The sequence below is a fragment of the Leucopleurus acutus genome (genome assembly GCF_964270905.1).
Source record: "Leucopleurus acutus genome assembly, chromosome: 17".
In the NCBI taxonomy this organism is placed as follows: Eukaryota; Metazoa; Chordata; class Mammalia; order Artiodactyla; family Delphinidae; genus Leucopleurus; species Leucopleurus acutus.
The window spans coordinates 70904048-70925862 of NC_139159.1; positions in this window are offsets into that span (position 1 = coordinate 70904048).

The following is a 21815-nucleotide window of genomic DNA, read 5'->3' on the forward strand; positions in this document are numbered from 1 at the left end:
TTATATGAGATGAGATATGCAAAATGAGTGCAGAGCCTGACTGCAAAACCAGTGATTATTGATTAGGGATGATTTCACTGGCCTTTGGCTAGATCGTTTGCGTATTTCTTTCTCCTCCTGTTCCAAAAGGACACATATTACAAAGAATATTCGGGTGGACTGGACTGGCAGTGGAGCCAACATCACGTGCTTGCACTGCGTGGCCTGGGATTACATCAGAGACATCATCCATGCCTGTGCTTCCCGGCACACCTCCCCACGCCTTCAAATGAGGCCTCCCTCCGTCTGTCACAAAGACCAAGAAAAGGTTCCGGTCCCTTGAGGTTGGAGAAGAAAGCAACTGTGAAGAAACAAGCTATTAATATTAATGTTCCAGGAAAAGGAGAAGAGAGAAAGGACGTGGGGTGCCCAGAAAGAATGACTCCATATGGCTTTGATGTGTTCCTTTCCACAGGACGGTAGCAGCACGGAGAATACAGAATAACGAGGAGGAGGGAAAGGAGGAGGTGGAGGTGGCCTGGCAGCATCTGAGAAATTATGTGAGCTGTGGGGAGTAGGTTCTGTCTAGACAAAAAGTCAGCCAGCTACGCTGCCATCTGCAGCCGTCAGAGAACAAGCCAGCAAGGGAAGGGGGAGCCCGCAGGTGCCCTGTTTATTCCAATTAGTGGGTGTGTAGGATATTTTCTCTAAAGGACTGTTGTTGTGCTAAACCTGGGGGAGCTCCTGCTATTATTGAGACCCTTCCCAAAGATCTCCTTTTTTGTGGATCTCTTCAGGCACAGTTTATTATTATTATTTTTGCCTCTCCATTGAAGTCCTATTGTACCTTTTAATTTCTCACGTGGATATATTGTCTGATTCTTTAGAGCTCAGTCGGCAGTTTGACCTCAATTTAGATCCTGCCTGTATCTCTCTCTGGCCTTGCCATGGTGGGCAAATTACTCCACTTCTGAGAGCCTCTGTTTTCTCTTCTATAAGAAATGTAAGTAATAGTGAGGAGGTAGTTTGTGTACAGGCTCTAACAACAGTAGCCGGTCTTATGACTGCTAGAGCCTGTTCTCTCTCTCTCTTTTTTTTTTTTTTAAGATTCTTTTGATGTGAACCATTTTCGAAGTCTTTATTGAATTCGTTACAATATTTTTTCTGTTGTATGTTTCGATTTTTTGGCCATGAGGCACGAGGCATGTGGGATATTAGCTCCCTGACCAGAGATCGAACCCGTACCCCGCGGGCATTGGAAGTCAGAGTCTTAACCACTGGACTGCCAGGGTCATCCCACCTGTTCTTTCTCTTCCTCAAAACAGAGACAGCAGAGGGCAAGGTGGTGAAGGAGTGACAGCAAATGGAAACATCTTGGGATAGTCCATTACTAGCAGCACAGATATTTCACACTGTTGAAGGAAGCAAGCTTCCTTGGAATACTTGAGGTAAAGCCTCTATATGTTGAGTGAACTTTGATGCTTTTGCACAAGTAGAAACTGAGACTCTACTCCCCACAAGTAATAACGATCTCGACACATGAAGAAATATTTCAGGCTGAATCACCTGGGAGGTGTGACATTAAATTAAAGGAATTTAAAAATTGATAATTATGTGACATGCTAGAGGTGTTAGCTAATATGATTACTGTGATAATTGTATTGCAAAATGTAAATGTATCAAATCAACATGTTGTATATTTTAAACTTACGCAATGTATGTCAATTATATCTCAATTTGAAAAATAACTTAGAAAAGGCAAAAAGAAGAGGAATCAGATGAGAGCTCAGACTATGGCTAACTATTTTCATTTTCTTCATGATGACGAATGGTGAGTGAGTAGCAGAAACCCACCAAATAATATCTGTAGTATGTTGTACAATATAAAATTTTAGTCAGTTCAGTAAACCCTGTCTATTTGCCATACTATACAGTGGCATTAGTCTTGTTCAGTTATTTCTTTTGATCATCTTTGTAGAGTCTCACATTAAAGAACCCTTTAGGTATTAAATTAAACCTGGATGGACCCTACCTGAATATTGTTGACAACATTCTTTTGCTCAGAGAAAGGAAAATCTTATTAGGCAAATCCGCTTAAGAATGCTGCAATAGAGAAAATATATCCTTAAGCAATCTTGGAATGGGGAGAAAGTCCTCCTAAACAAGTCATAAAACCTAAAAGGTCTAAGAGAAAAGACTGACAGATTTAGCTACATAAAAATATAACATTTCGGCCCAGGAGAAGAAGCATAAAGAATGACACATGGGGGCTTCCCTTGTGGCGCAGTGGTTAAGAATCACCTGCCAAAGCAGGGGACACAGGTTTGAACCCTGGTCTGGGAAGATCCCACATGCCGTGAGCAACTAAGCCTCTGCACCATAACTACTGAGCCTGTGCTCTAGAGCCCACGAGCCACAACTACTGAGACCACGTGCCCCAACTACTGAAGCCTGCGTGCCTAGAGCCTGTGCACCGCAATGAAGAGTAGCCCCTGCTCGCTGCAACTAGAGAAAGCCTGCACTCAGCAACAAAGACCCAACACAGCCAAAAATAAATAAAATAAATTTATTTAAAAAAAAAAGAATGACACATAAGAACTTATTTCCTCAATAGATAAAGAGCTGTTACAAATCAGTAAGAGACCATTTGGCCAAAAGAAGCATGAATAGGCAAAAACATGAATAGGCTGATTGCTCCTAAGTAGGTCTTTCTTGTATTAAGTCACAGAGTCTCTGTACACTCTAGAACGACACATGGAGTGTGCAGTGGGAAGACAGGGATATGTCAGGCTTATATAGGAGGAATAAGAGTGGAAAAGTATGGTAAGGCTTTATGTTTGTGTGGGTAGGATGTGGAGAGCAAAGGGAAGAGAGAGAGAGAGAGAGAGAGAGAGAGAGAGAGACAGAAGTAGAAATGTATAAGGCATGACTTGGGGACCAGAAAGATTGGAATGGAATGTTTTTTAAGAGAAACATTAGAGGGCATGGCAGGACATATAGATTGGGGACTTAACTGGAAGTCTTTGATGCCAGCCTAGACATTTAGAATTGATCTCCTAGGTAGTGGAGAAGAGCCATTGAAGGTTCTTTTTTTTTTTTTTTTTTTTTGCGGTACGCAGGCCTCTCACTGCTGCGGCCTCTCCCGCCGCGGAGCACAGGCTCCGGACGTGCAGGCTCAGCAGCCATGGCTCACGGGCCCAGCTGCTCCGCGGCATGTGGGATCCTCCCAGACCGGGGCACAAACCCGCCTCCCCTGCATCGGCAGGCGGACTCCCAACCACTGGGCCACCAGGGAAGCCCCCATTGAAGGTTCTTAAACAGGGCTGAGACAGGTCTCAAGCATAGGAGGTAAAAGTGAATTAGCAAATTAGTTAGGCAAAAGGATAGTTATTATCTACAACTAAAGCATTATTATGTTCAACTCAAGAACAATCCCCTGGCACAGAGCCTTGTGTTCTCAACATATGTCTGCTGAATTTTTATTATTTTGAATATAAAATTACTGTAGCCTAGATGTTATTTGGCCTCCCCAGCTTTTTCATATAAAATGATGTGACATTTTAAATCTGAAGTAAGTGACTAAATCTTTCTCTTGCTCAAACCCAGTCCAAGGGGTGAGATGAGGTTAGACATCATGGCAGCCCTCCATCCTCCTTGCTCCTCCTTGCTCCTCCTGCCCTCAGATGGGCAGCCAGGTCCTGGGTTAAGCACCACTTTTGATTCCTCTGGTTCTTTCTCTGATACTACCTATCATCATATGCCACCCCTCCAGACTTTCCAGAGTTCTACAGCAAGTATGGTGCAAGGCTGTGATGTAGAATGAATGAAACAGGACAAAATGCCATGAAGTCAGTATCCTGCAGTTGCACCACTTAAAACAGGTGTCTGCCTTTAGAAAATATATCCACAAGGTCCCCTCTACTGTGGGCACAGGCTTGTCATAGGAACTGATGGGTAAGAGAAAAGGATGGTTGAAATACAACCCAGTCTATTCACCTCAAATCATCGACATTTTATTCATGATGTCCTAATTAACTTTGGATGCTTTTTTTGTCCTTTATCCTTTTTTATATCAAAAAAGTGAACTGTGTTGGTTGCCCCATGTCATTTGTAGAGAACTGTGGAAGCTAATTAAAAACAAAACCAAAAGCCACAGATGTAATTATTACATAATGAGGTAAGAATAACATTATCTGATGCTATTACATATACCAAGAGTGAATTTTAATTAGAACCCCAGGTGGTTACTGAGAAATGAGGTATAAAGAAATTTTACCATGACTGCCTATTTGCAAAATAATTATGCATCACAATTATTGCTTGGGTATAAACCAGATTCTTTGGGAATACTTCTTAAAAGGAAGAATATTCTTTGGTCTTGGCCTGTGAAAAACAAATAAATAAACACACATGCCTTATCAAGACCAGTTTCCTCAATCTGATACTGCAGGCATGTAAGATTTAGGACCATCTGAAACATGTAATCATCTAGTATCAAAGATTAGATTCATTCTTTCTCGTTTCTATAAAGTATAAATATGAGATGTATCTGTAATGGCAATGAAATAAATATTTTAAAGCATCTACTCCTGTTCTTACACATAATTTATAATACTGTTTTATGACTCTCTGTGTGTATGTTTGTGGGGGTATAAAACACACAATTCATTCCAGTGCAGTATATCAAAATAACCATAATATACTTGTACATAAGTATACAATTGTGAAATAGTGCTGAGCAACTCGTAAAGCTTTTCAGTAAGTAATCCCTAAAGACCCTTTCTAGAACTTAAGCCATGCGTTGTCTCCATCTTGTGGACAGGTGACTGGGAGAGGGCAAAAGAGCCAATAGGATAGGAGACAGGTAGGCAGGTTAATCTCTTTTAACATGTATTGCTTGACAGGCTGGCTGGAATGCCATGCCCTGGTCCAGCGGAAGGTGTGCCATTTGTGGATGTTTAATGTCTTCTGTGAGCATGAAGGTGTTGTGGCAGGTGTTGGTTATATGCATATAATCAGTTTCTTGTTTTGTGCCTAATGAAAACACACATCAGATTGGAATCCAGACTTCTGTGTTCTAACCGCAACCACCTGTTCCACCAACAACTAAATTGCTGTGTGACCTTGGGCAAGCCCTTTAACTTCCCTGAACCAGAGCTTCTCTATCTTTCGAATGGGAACAGCGATACCAACTCAGTCCTCCTAATGTAGTGTGAGACCACGATAGGACAATCAGTTTAAAATTAGTGTATAAAGCCTTGATAAGAAATCGATACTGTTAATATGTGTTCTGGCTTCTCTTCTCTATTCAGTGTAACATTTAGACAAGACAACCCAACCCAATGGACCCAAGAGAATGGACAGACAGTACAACTCTAATCAGTTTGCAACTCGTTTATAACTTGCATTTAAAAACAAATCAACAAATAAAACCAACCTCCAAACAAGTATAAAGATAAATTTTTGTTCAGAAAAATATCTATTCATCCCTACTACATGCCCAGCTCTGTTGTAGATGTTTGAAGTGCTTCAATGAAAGTTCCTATTCTTGTGCAGTTTACATGCTAGTGTGGAGAGACACTGCACAAAAACATAAAATTATAAACACATGGATAAAATAAAAAATAAATTACTGCATAGATAGATAAAATTAGTAATAGTAATATAAAATTAGTAATAAGGAATGAAGTGACATTTGAAGTGTCAGGTGGTGCTAAATGCCATGAAGGACAAATACAGCAGGATTGGGGAGAAAGTGAGTGCTGGTGGGGAGGGTGCTATTTCAGATAAGGTGACAGAGGGCCTCAGGGTCCACGTTTGATTACAGAAATGAATGTAGTCAGGGAGCCGGCCAGTCTGTAGTCAGCTTTCCCTGGGGGGAAACTGTTCCAGGTGGAAGGACAGCAAATGGCAAGATGGTGTTCTGTAGGTTCAAGGACTAGGAACGAACCTAGTATGGCTTTTCCATTTCTGCTTGCATTTCCATGGGAGTTCATTTTTGAGGTGTAACCCTGGCAAATAACCATGCATTTCAGGGGCCAGGAAAAGTCAGGGGCTGGTGCTTACTGGCACGGCCCAATGCACGTGGTCTGACATCTCTCGTTACCACTCCCTGTTGATTTTCCACCTTTGCTATTATAAATGTATATTTAGACCACAGTGATGTTACTATTGGCCTATAAGTAAATAGAGTTTTTTTTTTTCCTTGCAGGAAGTAAATATTTTACTGTTACACAGCCTGATTTATTGCAGTAGTAGAAACAAACCAAGAACGTTACTTCTTAAAAGGTACAATCTGTCGAGCAGTTGACTCCTGCAGGGCAGCTTCTTCTGCAGGGGTGTGGAAAGCGTGTCATATTCATCCCCCTGCCGCTTTGTCTTCCTCCTCCTGCTCCTCCTGGGCAGCGCTTCTCGCTCAGCCTCTAGATTTATAAGACCAGCCAGTCTTTTTGCTTTCCCACAGTGTGCTACCAGTGTTCTATACAGTTCACACATATTTGCTGAATTCACTTGGTCCTTATGGCAGTGTAATATTAAACATATCACATAAGACTGAGACAATTAAATGAAGTAAAGTACATAAAGTGTTTAGCACAATGCCTGGCACAGGGTAGATTCCCCAAAATAGTAGCTGTTATTAACACAACATTACTTTATTTACTCCTCCTAAATACCCTATGGAAGGGGCATTATGATCCTCAATTTATGGGCTCAGACACGTTAAGTAACTTCTCCAAGGTCACTGCTAGTTTCAGTCCAAGTTAGGGTTTAAATTTTTTTTTTTTTTTTTTTTTTTTTGCGGTACACGGGCCTCTCACTGTTGTGACCTCTCCCGTTGCAGAGCACAAGCTCCGGACGCCCAGGCTTAGCGGTCATGGCTCACAGGCCCAGCTGCTCTGTGGCATGTGGGATCTTCCCAGACCACGGCACGAACCCGTGTCCCCTGCATCGGCAGGCGGACCCTCAACCACTGCGCCACCAGGGAAGCCCTAGGGTTTAAATTTTTGAATTTTATTTTACTTATTTTTTTTATGCAGCAGGTTCTTATTAGTCATCAGTTTTATACACATCAGTGTATACATGTCAGTCCCTATCCCCCAATTCATCACACCACCATCCCCACCCCCCCGCCGCTTTCCCCCCTGGTGTCCCTACGTTTGTTTTCTACATCTGTGTCTCAGTTTCTGCCGTGCAGACCCGTTCATCTGTACCATTTTTCTAGGTTCCACATATATGCGTTAATATATGATACTTGTTTTTCTCTTTCTGACTTCACTCTGTATGACAGTCTCTAGATCCATCCACGTCTCTACAGATGACCCAATTTCTTTCCCTTTTATGGCTGAGTAATATTCCACTGTATATGTACCACATCTTCTTTAGCCATTCGTCTGTCGATGGGCATTTAGGTTGCTTCCATGACCTGGCTATGGTAAATAGTGCTGCAGTGAACATTGGGGTGCATGTGTCTTTCTGAATTATGGTTTTCTCTGGGTATGTGCCCAGTAGTGGGATTGCTGGGTCATATGGTAATTCTATTTTTAGTTTTTTAAGGAATCTCCATACTGTTCTCCATAGTGGCTGTATCAATTTACATTCCCACCAACAGTGCAGAGGGTTCCCTTTTCTCCACACCCTCTCCAGCATTTGTTGTTTGTAGATTTTCTTATGATGCCTATTCTAACTGGTGAGAAGTGATAACTCATTGTAGCTTTGATTTGCATTTCTCTAATAATTAGTGATGTTGAGCAGCTTTTCATGTATTTCTTGGCCATCTGTATGTCTTTGCAGATACGTCTGTTTGGGACTTCTGCCCATTTTTGGATTGGGTTGGTTGTTTTTTTTTTTTTTTTTTTTTGCGGTATGCAGGCCTCTCACTGTTGTGGCCTCTCCCTTGCGGAGCACAGGCTCCGGATGCGCAGGCTCAGCGGCCAAGGCTCACGGGCCCAGCCACTCCGCGGCATGTGGGATCTTCCCGGACCGGGGCACGAACCCGTGTCCCCTGCATTGGCAGGCGGTCTCTCAACCACTGCGCCACCAGGGAAGCCCGGGTTGGTTGTTTTATTTAATATAGAGCTTCATGAGCTGTTTATATATTTTAGAGATTGATCCTTTGTCTGTTAATTCATTTGCAAATATTTTCTCCCACTCTGAGGGTTGTGTTTTCATCTAATTTGTAGTTTCCTTTGCTTTGCAAAAGGTTTTAAGTTTCATTAGGTCCCATTTGTTTATTTTTGTTTTTATTTCCATTACTCTAGGAGGTGGATCAAAAAACATCTTGCTGTGATTTATGTCAAAGTGTGTTCTTCCTGTGTTTTCCTCTAAGATTTTTATAGTGTCTGGTCTTACATTTAGGTATCTAATCCATTTTGAGTTTATTTTTATGTATGGTGTTAGGGAGTCTTCTAATTTCATTCTTTTACATGTAGCTGTCCAGTTTTCCCAGCACCACTTATTGAAGAGACTGTCTTTTCTCCATTGTACATCCTCGCCTCCTTTGTCATAGATTAGTTGACCATAGGTGCGTGGGTTTATCTCTGGGCTTTCTACCTTGTTCCATTGATCTGTGTTTCTGTTTTTGTGCCAGTACCATATTGTCTTGATTACTTAGGTTTGTAGTATAGTCTGAAGTCAGGGAGTCTGATTCCTCCAGCTCTGTTTTTTTTCCCGCAAGACTGCTTTGGCTATTTGGGGCCTTTTGTGTCTCCATACACATTTTAAGATTATTTGTTCTAGTTTTGTAAAAAATTCCATTGGTAATTTGAGAGGGATTGCATTGAATCTGTAGATTGCTTTGGGTAGTATAGTCACTTTCACAATGTTGATTCTTCCAATCCAAGATCATGGTATATCTCTCCATCTGTTGGTATCATCTTTAATTTCTTTCATCAGTGTCTTATAGTTTTCTGCATACAGGTCTTTTGTCTCCCTAGGTAGATTTATTCCTAGGTATTTTATTCTTTTTGTTGCAATGGCAAATGGGAGTGTTTCCTTAATTTCTCTTTCAGATTTTTCATCATTAGTGTATAGGAATGCAAGAAATTTCTGTGCATTAATTTTGTATCCTGCAGCTTTACCCAAATTCATTGAATAGGTCTAGTAGTTTTCTGGTGGCATCCTTAGGATTCTCTATGTATAGTATCATGTCATCTGCAAACAGTGACAGTTTTACTTCTTTTCCAATTTGTATTCCTTTTATTTCTTTTTCTTCTCTGATTGCCGTGGCTGGGACTTCCAAAACTGTGTTGAAGAATAGTGGTGAGAGTGGACATCCTTGTCTTGTTCCTGATCTTAGAGGAATTGCTTTCTGTTTTTCACCATTGAAGATGATGCTTGCTGTGGATTTGTCATATATGGCCTTTATTATGTTGAGGTAGGTTCTCTGCCCACTTTCTGGAGAGTTTTTATGATAAATCGGTGTTGAATTCTGTCAAAAGCTTTTTCTGCATCTATTGAGATGATCATGTGGTTTTTATTCTTCAATTTGTTAATATGGTATATCACAGTGATTGATTTGTGTATATTGAAGAATCCTTGCATCCGTGGGATAAATTGCACTTGATCATGGTGTATGATCCTTTTAATGTGTTGTTGGATCCTGTTTGCTAGTATTTCGTTGAGGATTTTTGCATCTATATTCGTCAATGATATTGGTCTGTAATTTTCTTTTTTTGTAGTATCTTTGTTTGGTTTTGGTATCAGGGTGATGGTGGCCTCATAGAATGAGTTTGGGAGTGTTCCTTCCTCTGCAATTTTTTGGAAGAATTTGAGAAGGATGGGTGTTAGCTCTTCTCTAAATGTTTGATAGAATTCAACTGTGAAGCCACCTGGTCCTGGACTTTTGATTGTTGGAAGATTTTTAATCAGTTTCAATTTCATTACTTGTGATTGGTCTGTTCATACTTTCTATTTCTTCCTGGTCCAGTCTTGGAAGGTAATACTTTTCTAAGAATTTGTCCATTCCTTCCAGGTTGTCCATTTTATTGGCATAGAGTTGCTTGTAGTAGTCTCTTAGGATGCTTTGTATTTCTGTGGTGTCTGTTGTAACCTCTCCTTTTTTATTTCTAATTGTATTGATTTGAGTCCTCTCCCTCTTTTTCTTGATGGGTCTGGCGAAAGGTTTATCAATATTGTTTATCTTCTCAAAGAATCAGCTTTTAGTTTTATTGATCTTTGCTACTGTTTTCGGTCTATTTCATTTATTTCTGCTCTGATCTTTATGATTTCTTTCCTTCCGCTAACTTTAGGTTTTGTTTGTTCTTCTTTCTCTGGTTCCTTTAGGTGTAAGGTTAGATGGTTTATTTGAGATTTTTCTTGTTTCTTGAGGTAGACTTGTATAGCTATAAACTTCCCTCTTAGAACTGCTTTTGCCGCATCCCATAGGTTTTGGATCGTCGTGTTTTCCTTGTCATTTGTCTCTAGGTATTGTCTGATTTCCTCTTTGATTTCTTCAGTGATCTCTTGGTTATTTAGTAATGTATTGTTTAGCCTCCATGTGTTTGTGTTTTTTACGTTTTTTTCCATGTAACTGATTTCTAATCTCTTAGCATTGTGGTCAGAAAAGATGCTTGATATGATTTCAGTTTTCTTAAATTTACTGAGGCTTGATTTGTGACCCAAGATGTGATCTATCCTGGAGAATTTTCCATGCGCACTTGAGAAGAAAGTGTAATCTGCTGCTTTTGCATGCAATGTCCTGTAAATATCACTTAACTCTATCTGGTCTGTTGTGTCATTTAAAGCTTGTGTTTCCTTATTAATTTTCTGTTTGGATGATCTGTCCATTGGTGTAAGTGAGGTGTTAAAGTCCCCCAGTGTTATTGTGTTACTCTCGATTTCCTGTTTTAGAGCTGTTAGCAGTTGCCTTATGTATTGAGGTGCTCCTATGTTGGGTGCATATATATTTATAATTGTTATATCTTCTTCTTAGATTGGTCTCTTTATCATTATGTAGTGTCCTTCCTTGTCTCTTGTAACATTCTTTATTTTCAAGTCTATTTTCTCTGATACAAGTATTGTTACTTCAGCTTTCTTTTGATTTCCATTTGCATGGAGTATCTTTTTCCGTCCCCTCACTTTCAGTCTGTATGTGTCCCTTGGTCTGAAGTGGGTCTCTTGTAGACTGCATATATATGGGTCTTGTTCTTGTATCCATTCAGTAAGCCTGTATCTTTTGGTTGGAACATTTAATCCATTCACATTTAAGGTAATTATTGACTTGTGTGTTCCTATGACCATTTTCTTAATTGTTTTGGGTTTGTTTTTGTAGGTCCTTTTCTTCTCTTGTGTTTCCCACTTAGAGAAGTTCCTTTAGCATTTGCTGTAGAGCTGGTTTGGTGGTGCTGAATTTTCTTAGCTTTTGCTTGTCTGTAAAGCTTTTGATTTCTCCATTGAATCTGAATGAGATGCCGGGTAGAGTCATCTTGGTTGTAGGTTCTTCCCTTTCATCACTTTAAGTATATCATGCCACTCCCTTCTGGCTGTAGAATTTCTGCTGAGAAATCAGCTGTTAACCTTATGGGAGTTCCCTTGTATGTCATTTGTTGTTTTTCCCTTTCTGCTTTCAATAATGTTTCTTTGTCTTTACTTTTTGCCAATTTGATTACTGTGTGTCTCGGCGTGTTTCTCTTTGGGTTTATCCTGTATGGGACTCTCTGCGCTTCCTGGACTTGGGTGGCTATTTCCTTTCCCATGTTAGGGAAGTTTTCAACTATAATTTCTTCAAATATTTTCTCTGGTCCTTTCTCTCTCTCTTCTCCTTCTGGGACCCGTATGATGCGAATGTTGTTGTGTTTAATGTTGTCCCAGAGGTCTCTTAGTCTGTGTTCATTTCTTTTCATTCTTTTTTCTCTATTCTGTTCTGCAGCAGTGAATTCCACCATTCTGTCTTCCAGATCACTTTTCCGTTTTTCTGCCTCAGTTATTCTGCTATTCATTCCTTATAGTGTATTTGTCATTTCAGTTGTTTTATTGTTCATCTGTTTTTGTTCTTTAGTTCTTCTAGATCTTTGTTAAACATTTCTTGCATCTTCTCGATCTTTGCCTCCATTGTTTTTCAGAAGTCCTGGATCATCTTCACTATCATTATTCTGAATTCTTTTTCTGGAAGCTTCCCTATCTCCATTTCATTTAGTTGTTTTTTGGGGGTTTTATCTTGTTCCTTCATCTGGTACATAGCCCTCTGCCTTTTCATCTTGTCTGTCTTTCTGTGAATGTGGTTTTTTTTGTTCCACAGGCTGTAGGATTGGTGGATGAGGTGGATGAGGCTATCTAAGAATCTTCTGCAAGTTTCCTAATGGGAGGGATTGGTGGTTGGTAGAGCTGGCTGTTGTTCTGGTGGGCAGAGCTCAGTAAAACTTTAATCCACTTGTCTGTTGATGGGTGGGGCTGGGTCCCCTCCCTGTTGGTTGTTTGGCCTGAGGTGACCCAACACTGGAGCCTACCTGGGCTCTTTGGTGCGCCTAATGGTGGACTCTGGGAGGGCTCACGTCAAGGAATACTTCCCAGAACTTCTGCTGCCCATTTCATTGTCCTTATGGTGAGACAGAGCCACCCCCTGCCTCTGTAGGAGACCCTCCAACAGTAGCAGGTAGGTCTGGTTCAGTATCTATGAGGTCACTACTCCCTCCCCTGCGTCCTGATGTGCACATTGAGTGTGCCCTCCAAGAGTGGGGTCTCAGTTTTCCCCAGTCCTGTTGAAATCCTGTAATCAAATCCCGGTAGCCTTCAAAGTCTGATTCTCTAGGAATTCCTCCTCCCGTTGCTGGGCCCCCAGGTTCGGAAGCCTGACGTGGGGATCAGAACCTTCAATCCAGTGGGTGGACTTCTGTGGTGTAATGTTCTCCAGTTTTTGAGTCACCCACCTGGCAGTTATGGTATTTGATTTTATTGTGATTGCGCCCCTCCTTCCGTCTCACTGTGGCTTATCCTTTGTCTTTGGATGTGGGGTATCTTTTTTGGTGAGTTCCAATGTCTTCCTGTCGATGGTTGTTCAGCAGTTAGTTGTAATTCCGGTGTTCTTGCAAGAGGCAGTGAGAGCAGGTCCTTCTACTCTGCCATCTTGAACCAATCTCCTCCACTTCCTTCTTGATGAAATAATTATATGCACTGAAAACTATTCTATCTCAATTGTGATGAACCTAACAAAGAAGAAGTGATGGCCTTGTTTTCTCCAGTCTCTGCAGTTCTAGAATGTTTGGTGAAATGTTCCAGAAGCTGAATGAGGCAAGGAATGGAATCTTCCCTCTATCTTCTGGAGGGAGTCCAGCTCTGCTGAATCTTTGATTTCAGACTTCTTGCCTCCAGAACGTTTTGCAGGTTAGATGTTCTGCATGGGTCTCATGGGCTAAAATCAAGATGTTTGCATAGCTGCATCCCTTTTTGGAAGGGCTAGAGAGACTCTGTCTCCTGGCTTATCTAGCTTGCTGGCAGATTTCAGTTCCTTGAGGTTCCTGGCTGTCAGCCAAGTGCTGTTCCCAACTTCTAGAGTCACATGCCTTGGCTCATGGCCCCCTTCCTCCATCTTCAGTGCTAGTGGTAATGGCAACGTGGGTCTCTCTCCCACTTCCCATCTCTCCTGTCTCTTCTTCTCGTGTCCCAAGTTAGGGCTTAAATCTCAATCTACCTGATGCTGAAGCCTATGTTCTTGTTCTTTACATGCTACTTCTCTACACTTCAGTTTCCTTATATCTATAAAATGGGCATAATATATATATGTAAGTGCATGTATATATATGCATGCATGCATATATGTACACATATCTCACAAAGATATTTTCAAGATTAACTTATGTGAATATATATTTTTGTAAAATATATAAAATTCATATTTAACACATGTATTTATTTTGTAAAAGTATATGTGTGTGTGTCTTTGTACTTGAGATGGCATTATTCAAGTAAAACCAAGACATTGTTATTATTAATAGAAGTAATTATTCATTTGAATCTGTCCTCAGGCTGTTGGAGCTCCTGACCAGGAATTGATATCTGGTGATGGAGGGTCTAACCAATAACTGCTGGGTAGTGGGTATAAGTAGCCTGGCCTCCTCCTTCCTTGGCTGGAATATTTCTGAGGCAGGAGTTGTACACAACTTCCCATATATTCCCGGAGGAATGAGGTTCTGGCTGTGCTCTGTGGTTACTGAATGTGTAACACCCTCCTCTTTGTCTGCCTTCCTCCTCCCGTGTCACCCTGCCATTGCCCCACCAGGATCTCTGTGCCTCTTGAATAAATAACATGCTATTGCTTCTCTTCTTAGGACTTGCTTCTGTAAGGACCCAATTTTAAAAAATGGGCCTGAGGGCACAGAATCTTGGAGGCAATATCTTTAGAACTCTCCCTGGCATTCACAAAGCAAGTCTTATTACTTTTTATTTCAGGATCCAGCCAATCTCTCCAGGTAGGAAACCAAACAGAAATGCAAAATCAAAGACCTAACTGTAGTAATAAAGAAGACCCCTCACCCTTTTTATACCTCTCTTAGAACTGGCAGTGAACCTGAGGGGGCACCTCATTGACTATCTTGTGCTTTAGAGAAGAGGGTCAGCAAACCTTTTCTGTAAAGGGCCCGCTAGTAAAAATTTTAGGCTCCACAGGCCAGACAGTCTCTGCTGCAACTACTCAACTCTGCCACTGTAGTGTGAAAGCAGCTGTAAACAATATGTAAAATAATGGCTGTAGTTATGTGCCAATAAAACTTTATTGACAGACACAGGCAGAGGGCCAGATTTGACCTGTGGACTGTGGTTTGCCTGTCCCTACTTTAGATCCTACCATTTTCATCTCTTTAGTATTCTTCTTGCATTTATTTATTTTTGCATACTTTTTCCTTAGCCTTCTTCTCTCCCTTCTGCCCATCCTTCTCATTCGTGTTTTCTGCTTGTACTAAAAGGTTCAGCCCAGGGTTTCTTCCTCTGGAAATTCTTCCTTGACCCTCCAGGCTGGGTTAGGGGCTTCTCACCCATGCTCCTCTAGTACCTAGTGCTTACCTTTGTCTTAGTACTTACACCTAACTGATTATTTTTACATTTACATATTATTTAGTGAGAACTCTTCAGTTGTGACAAAAACCTCTCAAAGTAGCTTCATTGCAAAAAGTAAAAAATTAGTAGACATTAATTGGCTTCATAATTCAATTTCAAATATAAACCTGAAGCAATTTTATTTTTCTAAAATCTGTTAGCAGTTGTGTTCTCTGGAAGCCCCTTTCCTTACGGGCATAGTGACATATGTCTATATTTGCCTGGGGTTATTCTGGTTTACACCTTTGTCCTCAAGCAGTTATAAATAGTGCCTCTCATTAGTGCCCTGGAATTTGCAATAAATTATATAGTCACCTACTTAATGACATCCTAGTCAGATTTTATAACTTCTTGGTCACTTTCAAGGGCTAATATTAAGTCCTCTTTGTTCTACAACTCTTTTTTCTTATTTTCCCCCACCCCCACAAGCATAGGTGAGTTTGGCCCCCATTGGCATAAACAGGAAGGGAGCTGAGGTTCACATATTACTCTTCCATATGATCATTTCTCTGCCCTGTCCTTACTTTGCTGGTCTTGGGAATGGGAAAGAAAGTGACAAAAATATATTTCCTTAAATGGCTGTTCATGGATGGTTTTTAACAGCCCTTTTCCCTTGATTATTGCTATTATACTGACCTTAAGTCCTCTCTATGTCACAGGAGTCCAAACATTAGCTCTCTTGTAGGGGTACCTCTGTATTATACTTTGGGGAAGATCCCAGGGGCTCAATCTTGCACATTCATCTTCTTTGAGAGAGGCCTGGTTGAGGCTCATCCTCCTCCCACATCAGCCACCTTCTTGGGTGGTCAACCTCACAGCCCTTCCTGCTGGATCTATGTAGCCTTGTGTACAGCCCTCTTGGGGATACTAGTAAGATAGTATCTTCCCCAGACAACTTCTGTTGTATCAGCTCTACCCATGGAACTGTCATCTCTTCCTGCCAAATAGAGGTAGCATTGGGTCCCCTTGGCCTTTCTTTCTTGGCTTCACAGGTCTTCTCCTTTCTTCACATCCCTCTTTGCCAGTTTAGTAGTTCAGAAGATTTCATAAAACAGATGGTCAACAGCTCCTGAGTACTGGTGGTGGGAACATCATGTTTTGTGCAACTACATCTTATAGGAAAAAGGTTAGGGGCTGAGTTAAAGCGAAGGTTCTCCTCCATGTGAGGGGCAGTGGGTAGAAATAAGAAATGGTTGATTTTCAACAAATTCTCTCTTCTTTTAAAAGGCAGGCTCCTTCCCTGTCCCTAGCCCCTATCTGACATCTTAAGGAAAGTAGAAGAGTACTATAAAAGGGGGATTTTATACCCCAGCCCTTCCAGGTGGTTGTGGGAGAACTTAACATCATTTTGTTATAGTACTTCAGCTGTTGATTTGATCACAATTCATGGAAAATGGAAACATCTCTCACTTAATACTTCAAAATACCATGTTACAAACCCAAAGCATAGACAGGCCACCACAGAGCTGGCCTTCAGCAAGGGTGACAGGGGACTTGTTTGCTGGCCTCACTGTCTTCCCATCCCTTACTTCCTCTTCTTGTGTGTTGATCTCATTCTATTTGTTTGTTTGTTTGTGGTGAAAACACTTAAGATTTACCGTCTCAGCCAAGTTTCAAGTATATAATACAGTATTGTTAACTATAGTCACATCACTGTACCTTAGATTGCCAGACCTTATTCTTCTTGCATAACTGAAACTTTGTACCCTTTGGTACTGGTCTCATTCTGTTCTAGAGTTTGTTAACTTCCTCCATGTGGTGGGGGAGAAAGTACATGAATAGTGGACATTCCAGGCTTATATTATTGCAGTTGCCCACCTAGAAAAGAGAGCAATCTTCTCTTCTGTTTCATATATATATATATTTATGTATATTTATTCATAAACTTTTCCTGAGAAAATATTATATGCATATATTATTATATATACATATAATATTAATGGGTAATACTATATTTTCCCTGGGAGATATACATATATGTGTGTATGTATATATATGTGTGTGTACATATATATATATATATATATATATATATATATATAAATAAAAAACTGGTCTTGCTTGTGTCATATATCCATACTTTGGGCCAAACAATGTGGCCAAGGAGATGAGATACTTAACTTGCTAGTCCCAGGCCATGAATTTATTTCTGTGATAGAGGGAGGAGCTTACTGTGATTGGAAGCCCTCCACATTCACCAAGAACCCTATGGATTTTTTAAAAAATTAATTAATTAATTTATATATTTTATTTTTGGCTGCATTGGGTCTTTGTTGCTGCGTGTGGGCTTTCTCTAGTTGTGGTGAGCAGGGGCTACTCTTTGTTGCGGTGCGTGGGCTTCTCATTGTGGTGGCTTCTCTTGTTGTGGAGCATGGGCTCTAGGCGCATGGGCTTCAGTAGTTGCGGCGCACAGGCTTAGTTGCTCCGCAGCATGTGGGATCTTCCCGGACCAGGGCTCGAACCTGTGTCCCCTGCATTGGCAGGTGGATGCTTAACCACTGCGCCACCAGGGAAATCCCTCCTATGAATTTTTTAATGGGGAAGTAGCAATGTCTCCAAGTGAAAGAGTAGCAGGGACAGCTACCTGAAGAATAGAAGAGAGAATGATGAGTCATTCCAGTTTAATCCAACCTAGATCAGTTACTTGCTGATCCATGAACTAGTTACAGATCCATGAGTAAACCCAGCGGAGATCGGTGAAGATCAGAACAACTGCCCACCTGAGCACAACTTAATTTTCTTTTAACCCATGGAATCATAGGCTAAGTAGCCTGTTGTTTTGGAAAGGCTTGTTACTCACCAATAGCTAACTAATGCATGTACTGAGTTATTACTTGACAGATGTGCTGCCAAATCTTGATCAATGTATAGCTTTTATTTTTGTCATCACTGAACACACACAAACACACACACACACATGTATACACCACATATTATTGCAGCAAGATCTGTCCCAAAGTGTTAAGCTCAGTAGGTTGTGGAATAAGGCATAGAGTGGGTACAGCTTGAAACTTGAGGCAAGAGGCATAATATAATGAAAAGTTGGCACTGAAGAAAGAGTGCAGACTTCCTAGAACCTGCACAGAACTCTTGCTCATGAGTAGAAAAGAGAACATGGGCAGAGCAGTAAAAAGTTCATTAAAATCATGACATGAGACTGAAGTGTAATCAAGTGACTAGTGCACACATTGTGGAATTTTCCATAGGCTCATAGAAATCCCAGAGATTGTTGAGTTCTGGCCAATACCTTGATTGCAGCCTTGTGAGAACCTGAGCAGAGGGCCCAGATAAGCTGTGCCCTGACTCCTGACCCACAGAAACCATAAAATTTTAAAAATGTGTATTGTTTTAAGCTGCTAATTTTGTGGTAATTTGTTACACAGATATGGAAAACTAATACAGGAGAAGAAAGGTTATCACAGGGGTCCACCATTACTATTCTTGAATTAAACCGTGAAGTCTCTCTGTCTAGCTTGATGGTTAACTGCTTGAACTCTGGGAGTGAATGCAGGATCTGCCACTTATTAGCTGCATGACTTTGGGTGATATACCTCTGTGTTTTTAAATCTGTAAAATGGTGATAATATTATCATGGGGATTTGGAGCATTAATTATAATAGTCCATGCTCAGTACAGTGCTTGTGTTGTAATAAGCACCAGTAAGCATTAGTTTTCATATTCAGCTGAAATCATTATGGTATTTGTAGCCCTTAGCATAGTACATATCTTTATATGCACTCAGTATATATTTATAGAAAGCAAGGGGTGAATGGGTGAGTGAGTGATGTAAAGGATGGCTGGAGAGGTGGATAGATGGTGACTTGCTACCTGCGAGAATTGATTTACATTTCTTTTAAAAAGTCACTGCTCTTTAAATTGAAGCCCATCAGAGTGCTGGGATAAATAGACAAAGGATGGCAGAGCTTGCACAACACATGTCTTGCTCTTCAGCAGCCAAGACAACAGAAGACTCAGGTGCTCAGATGCAGTGCCTGGCAAGTCCCACAGGGACCACATCTGCAAAGTGCCAGGCTAGGAGGCACTTAGGATGCATCATCCCTTACTCTCCTTTTCTTTGTTTGCACTTGCTTTGTTCTCTTGCCGCACTGCTACCTCCCTGGCTAACTGTAAACTCATACTTCTCTTCTCTCCCCTAATCTGCTCCCCCAACCCTGCCTCCCCCGAAACATATTTCCTCTAAGCTGCATGGAAAGGATAAACTTGCTGAGCAATAGCAGGTGCAGATTAACTACATGAAGTATAATTATTTCACCTGCATGGCATAGGAGGAGGGGAAACCACAAGGAATGTTTGCAGTGCTGAGTTAAAACTCTGAGAACGTGATCTAGAATATGAACCAGTGAAATGATGCCTGTTTAATAAATATTTAAGAGTCTGGGTGCTTCAGAACTTACAGAGCAGTTCTGGGTCTTTGTGAAGTTTTGTTTTAATGAGGCACAATTTTGCTTCCTCATGAGAGGCCTGGGATGCAGCTGTGGAGTGGTGAGAAGGTGCAGATCTGGAGTCAGAAGCCCTGGGTTAGAATCCCACCTCCAGTTCTTACTCTTTGTGTGGGGCTGGGGAAATTGCAGACTGTTTCCTCATAATGTAATGTTACGATGACACAGGACAAACAGAGTTACATGTGTGAATGAAAGTAAAAGTGCTCTGAAGACTTTCAAAAAGTTGACTTTTGCTGAGTCCTTTTCTCTTTCTAGGACTCATTTTCCTCAGTTATAAACTGGGGATTGGTTCAAACCAGTGGTTTTCAAACTGTGCTCCAAGCAGGGGGCCATTCAGTGGGGAGGAGCCAGGATGCTGCTGAGAGGCCAGACATGACTCCTCCCAAAATTTATAATGAAGGAAGCTGAGTCCCATTTGGATCTATCTGACATAATAGGATTCTCAATAAAATTTATTTTACAGATAATGATCTAAAAAAGAAAAGAAAGAAAATCTCTATACTGGGTGGTGGCTGAGTTCCCATGGCAGGCACCTTAGCACAGTCTTCCACAGTCCCCAGGACATGCGTGATTGCATCAGGGAGACAGGAAGTTGTATAGAAGACAAAGACAGCCACACTACGGTGTCAAGTTTGTGCAAGTGGGGGTCAGGAGACAGGCTCTGCCTCGTTATTGGCTACCCGCATTGCCACTGTTGGCTGCTCAACCTTGGTCTCAGTTCCCCAGTGTCTAGGGTGCGACTGTAATACCCACTTTTCACAGGTGCTCAGGAGGTCTTGGAGAGAATCTCATGAAAATGCTTTGCCATCTGGTCAGCAGTGTGGGAACAGGTGGAATTTTCTGGGACACTGAACCTCTTGTTAGCTCTGTTATTAAATACCAACTCCTGCTGGTCGGTGTGCTATAAGCTGGTATTAAAAGCACTTAGAGAGATGTTTGGATGCAGAATACTTCAAATATATATATCCCTGCTGTTGCTATGCTGACTTACGAAACACATCGAACAGTACTCCAACTGTGGCGCCTATTGAAAAAGAGGAGCAGGTAAGCTCCCCCAGGCATCAGAAAGAAGGGCCTAATAGCTTGTGTTTTTGCTGCTATCCAGCTGGTTTATGCATTTGGCATTTAGCCTCAGCTCTTTACATGGTATTTATCACTGCGATTAAGTAAGGGGCAGAGACATTTGGAATGGCTTGGCCGAGAAGCCACCTGAGCCTTGTTGTTTTTATGTTGCAATTATGGAGCACAAGCATTGTGTGTTCTACTGATCTTGGGCAGGCCAAGATTTGCCATTTAGATGACAGGAGGGAAGCAAGTCTGCAGTGCTAACAAGAATATCCCCGAGGTTAGAGCTGAAGTCCTCACAGTGCCTTTTCCCCACCCCACTGTCCACTGAACTCTTTATGATAGTGTCCATTAATTAATAATCACTCATGGAAAGCCTTTTATGTGTTGGGCCCTCACATTATCTTAATTGTCTCAACATTCCTATGTAATGAGAAATAGCATTATTTCCATTTTGTTTAAATGAGCTGAAGGAATCCCAGATAGTCTAAGATTGTTTATAGTTTAAGGGGTTTAGTAAAGATTCAAGATGTGTGGACAAAGGGCTGGATTTTGTGGTATAACTAGGAGTTGACGCGCTGAAGGGGATGGAAAACCTTCAAATAAAGTCAGTGACCACAGTCTATAAACTTAAAGGGCTGGGAAAATATTAAAAGGCATCTCAGGGAGAGAGAAAAATGTTCTATAAAAACCTGTGAGACACCGGAGTCCTGGTGTCTTGTCCTAGCTCTAGTAATAGTTAGCAAGTTTCTCATCTTCTTTTTTAACCCCACCCCCGTCATCTCTCCAATGGAGAGAACACACCTGTTCTCCCTTCCTCTGGGTGTGATGTACTATGCTTACTGTTTACATGATATAGAGTGAAAGTGTTATAAAAAGCAGAAAGCATTCATCAGATGCAGCTAGTATCTCATCAGCTCTGGCTCTATATTGGCACCGTGAACCCAGTTCCATGATCTTATTATTCATGTATCTATACAACAAAGACCTCTTTGTTGTACAGAGTCCTACAATCTTTAATGCTGAAACAGTTGGGTGGAAACTATTTGCAGGACTGTTCTGTCAGTTCAGTTCACAAGTTTTCTGTCAGTAGCCTACCAGCTGTCCTAGGATTGCACTAAGTGTGTGTATGGGTGGGGAGGTGTGTGAGGATACAGGAAAAACAGGGTAACATTTAAAAGGAAAAGGCAGCTGCTTCAACGAGACCATCAGCTCATGGTATTCCTCCTTCCTCACTGTTCTTTCTCAGTCTCTTATGCCTCTCTTTTCCTGCCCACACTGAGA